Here is a 6796-nt window from a genome sequence, read left to right as displayed (position 1 = left end):
ATGTTCGGCCGAAGCTCCGGCTCATGCTGAAGACTCAGGACCGGACCCACGCCTCGACATAGCCGGTGAATCTTCGGGCTGATACAGTGACGCTTTTCTTCTGCAAAGGGGGAACTTCATTAAAAGGGATATCAAGGAGAAATACATGTCATGGCATCGAATACGTTGCCGTTGGGCCAAAGGAGCAGCAATTTCCGCTTCCGCGAGAGCTTTCCTCTTAGATCCCCCGTCGGGGGCTGAAGTTGGCGTGGTCCACACCCCACCTGCGACTTTGCGGCACATAGTACGATGACCCTTGGGAGTAGAAGTCAGCACATTTGGGGTGGTGCGAGATGAGAGCCTTGCTCGGGAGGAATTCCTCATTTCACTCACTATGGAGGAGGGAAGAGCCCCAGGGTGGTCGGCTCTCGAAGTAACCTTGGTGCCGTCAAGGCTCTCTTGGTAAAAAAAAGTCTTCAGAATAGATCGACATTTCTAGGTTGTGATGATATCCCAGATCGTCGTCACGGGAATGATCCTCTGGTTGAGGAGGAGGGCAATGGACGGACTCGGTTCGACGCCTGCAATCCTGCTCAAAAACAAAAGATAAAACTAGTCAGAGTTTGGGCGTAATATTCGAACTAGGGAAAATAGACTGCGGCTTACACAGTCCGCCGGATTGTAACCGGAACAACCTTCTCGGATTGTCATCTGGGTGAAATCTGCTTCTTCCCCTTTGAAGAGGCCGACCAGTATTTTGGTCATAGCTGCCTTGTTATCTAGGCATTGTCGCATCTGGCGGGTTGCATCACTAGTCCCATTGTATCACCATAAAGGGTGTCCCCTCTGCTGGAGAGGTTGCACGCATCGGGCTATGGCAACGGCGATCACTTAAATCATGGTCAGCTTGTCGTGAGTTAGTAGCCTGATTTTGGAAGTCAGCATACTCACCTCTTTGCTATCTGGTTGCAATAGGCCTTTGGTCCACCAGTTGAATCGCTTCACTGGTGGGATGCTCCAGTATTCAGGTAGCCCCTGCCGGATTGGGTTGGTAAGGGGAACATCCTCAATATAAAACCACTCCGAGGTCCACTCCTTGGGGTCTTTTTGTGGGTCCCGATGGGGTATCGTGTCCCGGTTATCTGCCATACTTCGGCTCCGCCCACTTCGAATATAGACCCTCCTCGGGAGCGGGGAACGAGACGAAAGTACTTCCTCCATAAATCAAAATGGGCCTCGCAGCTCAAGAATATCTCATAGAGGGTCACAAAACCATAAATATGCAGTACAAACCCTGCAGTAAGGTTGTGGAGCTGGATCCCGTAAAACTCTTCTAAACCCCTAAAAGGGGATGGATTGGAAAGCCCAAACCTCTCAAAAGGAATGGCACGAAGCATAACCACTCTTCCTTGCTTGGAGCAGGGTATATCTCGGCAAGGGCTTGGCCATCGATAAAGATCATCCTGGCGCTAGAGGGGACCAGATCCACCACAAGAAGATAACCCTATGTTTGTAGTATGTCCATCTAGAGGTGCGACACTGAACAACTTGACCAATCGCCTGGGAGAGGACCGTGAGGCCATGAGGATTAGCCTGGAAGGTCGGCCATGATGTTTAAAGATTTTTCTGTATGTTGTCTTTGGCAAGAGGGGTGGGTCATCTGCCCCCAGCTCCTTTGGATCTATAAATAGGCATCTCACCTAGAAGCTAGAAGGATGGGTCTAGGGGAAGGGCGGCATTGAGCCGCGCACCTTCTGAAAGGGCGTGCGACGGACAGGTCTGGCCTTTGTTGCAAGGTAATGCATTGAAGCACCGGCGGTCCCACTTGGGTCATAGGATGTCTTCCGATGTTTGATAAATAAACACTGGTACATCGACGTGCTATACAAATGGTTTTTAACCCGTTTCCGCGAAGGCATTTGGAACCGTCACCAAGTGAGTGTGGGCGATAGGGGGGTCCTTCCCACACGACCCACAAACCGTTGGGGATAGGCCCTCGTGGGACACAGGCTGGGGCCGTGTGCAATCGGGCGAGGCATCAAAACCCAATCATTTCCATAGGTATGTACATCCCACACGGTGAATCCTAGAAAATCATTTCCGTAGGTATGTACATCCCACATGGTGAATTCTAGAATATCATTTCTGTAGGTATGTACATCCCACATGGTGAATCCCAGAAAATCATTTCCGTAGGTATGTACATCCCACACGGTGAATCCTAGAAAAACATTTTCGGAGGTATGTATATCACACACAGTTTTTTGTGTGGAAACGTTTGTATAAGGTGGCCTAACTTACACGGTTCGCTGCCGGAAGCCATGTGTGATTGTTAGTTGATCGAACATGCCTACTTCCTAGAAACCGTGCGGGTTGTTTGAGTTCATCGCCCATGGTTCTGTCTGAGTAACCGTCGGCAATAGGAACCCCCAATAAGCAGGGTAATTAGCCTATTATTGATAATCCATGTACTAATCAAACTAATATTTCTTATAAAACACGCTAGATATTTCATATCCGTATAAAAGCAACCAGGATTTCATAATAGGATTACATCAGATAGCTTCGGCACTCAGTTACACCATTACACAATAGCACCAAGTTTCACATGCAGCATCAAAAACCTTTGGAAAGTAGCATCATACTCGGTAAATAGACAGATGAATCTCATCTAGGAAACTGCAGAAGCGGAAGGCAAATATTGAGCCTTAAGTGATGTTGAATGTCCTTGCAACTTTAGGCCAGTGGCTATGGATAATTGCCTGCCCAACCTTCGTCTCCTTCAGCAAGACTCCAATTTTGTACCATGGGTGTTGAATGAATACCTTCCTCGCCTCTTGATCATGCAGGTGGTTTGAGAGGTAATCATCAGTGAACTGCTTCGAAAAGTACTAAAATCAAAGCTATGCATAAATCACTATTGTAAATTTGGAAATGGCACAAGGGGAGTGAACACAAGCTAAAAGAGTTGGTACCATCCTATAGTTGACTGATGTCTTCTTCATTGTGCAAACAAAGATCTTGCTGTTATTCGTCGCAAGTTTCTTCATCCTAACAATCTTTCTGAGTTTCTTGACTTGACTGGTATTCATGGACATTCCATTTCCCTTATGCAAAATGGGTCGAACAGTGGGTCTAATCCCCTGACAGCAGGACCTACATGTGCAAGACCAAATTCTAAGAAACCTAAATATTAGAATAATTCCTGCAACTGCACGATAATGTGCGATTAGCCAAAGGACCCTGCTTGAACAAACCTCGATGGTAAACCGCAGTGTCTCCCATTGTTTCCCTGCAACACACATAAGGAAGATCTTGATCAGGTTAACTAAGAGTTGCCATACTATCAGTAGAATATGTATTGAGTACAGCCAAATTCGATTGGTGTCACATTCATAACAATACAAAATTGTACCCACAACAAATGAAAATCAAATTGTAGAACTGAACCAAACAGTTAAATGGAAAACAGACCAAATGAACCAAAATAGTTAACTGAGCACGCCATTGCAGAATAGAAACATGTACTAGAAGATAAGACAGTTAACAAAACAAAGAATGCTTGAGAACAGTACTACGAAATGTAGCAATTGTGGGACCAAAGTGTTAACTGAACATTACATTTCAGAGGACCAAACTATTAACTGAACATCAGATTGCATATTAACATTACAGAGGACAAATCATAGAAGGCACTGGCGGTGGCCTCGAGAAAACATCACGAACTGTATTTTAAAGTAGACAACCGCGTGGCGGTGTTGATGGTGGCCTCGAAGACAAGGTGCTCCTCCAAGATCTGGCGGTCGACACGCATGGCAGCCATAGCGACCTCGAGCGCGTGTGCGGCCGCATGCTACTGAGCTCCATGTTATACTGCATGCAAAATGGCTGTGGGCGGCGCTTAATTGGAGGAGGGGGGAAGTGATTTCGGTGGAGGTGTCACTCCGTCGGTCGGGGCATGTGGGACGGGAAAGGAGGAGGATGGTGTGGGTGGGGTGTGGATTACCTGACCATATCGACAAGGCCGCACGACAAGAAGAAAGGTCGACGGTGAGGAGGCCGCACAGCAAGAAGAAGGGTCGCCGGCGAGGAGGCGGCACTGCAAGAAGAAGGGTCAGCGGCGAGGAGGCTGGGCTGCCAGTAAGCAGCAGTGAAGGTTTGAACTTGGAAAGCAAGGAGGAACAGTGGAAATGTGGCTTTTGGTACGAGGGAGGGGGCAGGGAGATAGATATTTCCACGGTGGCAAAAAAATTTCGCTCGGTGCCGCGAGAAACTGGCGCGCAAGTGTGGTTCAAGCGGGGGCGGTGGACTGTAGACGACGAAGCTTCCCGCGTAAGACAGACAAGACGGTGCACCAAGATATTTTATATCACATCCCACACAATTCTTTCTAGTAACTATTTGTGGTATACCTGATTTTTTCATTATGTTTTGAAAGACAAAATGGTGTTACGGAGGGAAAGGATGGTGTTTGAATTGCTAGAACATTTACATACAGTGAACATGCAACTAGTACATGAGTGTCTTGTTTAAATTTGTAATTATTCCGGGTTCGTTTGGTATTTTTATGCATTAATTGTGTTTCTCGGCATTTAATGTGCATAATTCAAATTTGAACTACAAGCACATGCTCTAATGCACCAAAGTTTGTTGAAAATTCACATGTGTGTCTTTGGGTGAATTTATAGGTCCCATGCAAGAAATGAGAATGAAATTCAAACATCCGGGCGTTGTGCCTCGCCGAAATGATTGAAAACTGTTTTTTTAATTCCTGTAAATCCAAAACACGCCTGAAAATCATGAAACTTGGCATGGTGTCATGACATGGCACCAACATGCTGCGGTAATTTTTTTGGCCCAATTGGGACAAGCTTTGGTGTAAGCTTCTTGCAAACCGGAGGTTCCCTCAAGAAGGCTCGTGGTTCCAAGAGGGAACGTGCCACCTCCGTGTGCGAAACGACATATGTACACTGCCTTCTCCTGCCTTAATTTTTGAACACTGGCAGATTAGACCAAATAGAAGTATCGTGCTAAATTTTGGAATTATTCCGGGTTCGTTTGGCCTTTCTTATACATTAACCGAGTTTGTGGGCATTTAAAGTGCATAATTCAAATTTGAACTACAAGCACATGCTCCAGTGCACCAAAGTTGGTTGAAAAATCACATGTGTGTCTTTGGGTGAATTTATAGGTCCCATGCAAGAAATGGGAATGAAATTCAAACATATAGGCTTCGTGGCTCGGCCAGAATGACTGAGAAACTTGGTTTTTTAATTCCTGTAAATCCAAAACACGCTTGAAAATCATGAAACTTGGCATGGTGTCATGACATGGCACCAACATGCGGCGGTAAATTCTTTGGCCGAATTGGGACAAGCTTTGGTGTAAGCTTCTTGCAAACCGAAGCTTCCCTCAAGAAGGCTCGTGGTTCTGAGAGGGAACGTGTCACCTCCGTGTACAAAACAACATACGTACACTGCCTTCTCCTGCCTAAATTTTTTACACTAGCAGATTAGACCAAATAGAAGCATCGTGCTAACTTTTGGAATTATTCCAGGTTCGTTTGGCCTTTTTTATACATTAACTGAGTTTCTGGGCATTTAATGTTCATTATTCAAATTTGAACTACAAGCACATGCTCAAGTGCACCAAAGTTGGTTGAAAAATCACATGTGTGTCCTTGGGTGAATTTATAGGTCCCATTCAAGAAATGGGAATGAAATTCAAACATCTGGGCGTCGTGGCTCGGCCGGAAAGATTGAGAAACTTGGTTTTTTAATTCCTGTAAATTCAAAACACACTTGAAAACCATGAAACTTGGCATGGTGTCATGACATGGCACCAACATGCTGCGGTAAATTTTTTGACCGAATTGGGACAAGCTTTGGTGTAAGCTTCTTGCAAACCGAAGCTTCCCTCAAGAAGGCTCGTGGTTCCAAGAGGGAACGTGTCACCTCCGTGTGCGAAACAAGATGCGTACACTGCCTTCTCCCGCCTTAATTTTTTCACATGCCTTTTTATACATTAACTGAGTTTTTGCGCATTTAATGTGCATAATTCAAATTTGAACTACAAACACATGCTCCAGTGCACCAAAGTTCGTTGGAAAAACACATGTGTGTCCTTGAGTGAATTTATAGGTCCCATGCAAGAAATGGGAATGAAATTCAAACATATGGGCGTTGTGGCTCGGCCGAAATGATTGAAAACTTGGTTTTTTAATTCCTGTAAATCCAAAACATGCCTGAAAATCATGAAACTTGGCATGGTGTCATGCGATGGCACCAACATGTTGCGGTAATTTTTTTGGCCGAATTGGAACAAGATTTGGTGTAAGCTTCTGGCAAACCGGAGCTTCCATCAAGAAGGCTCGTGGTTCCGAGAGGGAACGTGTCACCTCCGTGTGCGAAACGAGATACGTACACCGCATTCACCCTCCTTAATTTTTTTTACGCAGGCAGATTAGACCAAATAGACGTATCGTGCTAAATTTTGGAATTATTCCGGGTTCATTTGGCCTTTTTTATACATTAATTGAGTTTCTGTGCATTTAATGTGCATAATTCAAATTTGAACTACAAGCACATGCTTCAATGCACCAAAGTTAGTTGAAAAAACACATGTGTGTCCTTGGGTGAATTTATAGGTCGCATGCAAGAAATGAGAATGAAATTCAAACATCTGGGCGTCGTGGCTCGGCCGAAAAGATGATTGAAAACTTGGTTTTTTAATTCCTGTAAATCCAACACACACTTGAAAATCATGAAACTTGGCATGGTGTCATGACATGGCACCAACATGTTGCGGTAATTTTGTT

This window comes from Triticum dicoccoides, chromosome 4B (assembly GCF_002162155.2).
Source record: "Triticum dicoccoides isolate Atlit2015 ecotype Zavitan chromosome 4B, WEW_v2.0, whole genome shotgun sequence".
Classification (NCBI taxonomy): domain Eukaryota; kingdom Viridiplantae; phylum Streptophyta; class Magnoliopsida; order Poales; family Poaceae; genus Triticum; species Triticum dicoccoides.
Note: the sequence above shows the minus strand (reverse complement) of the source record.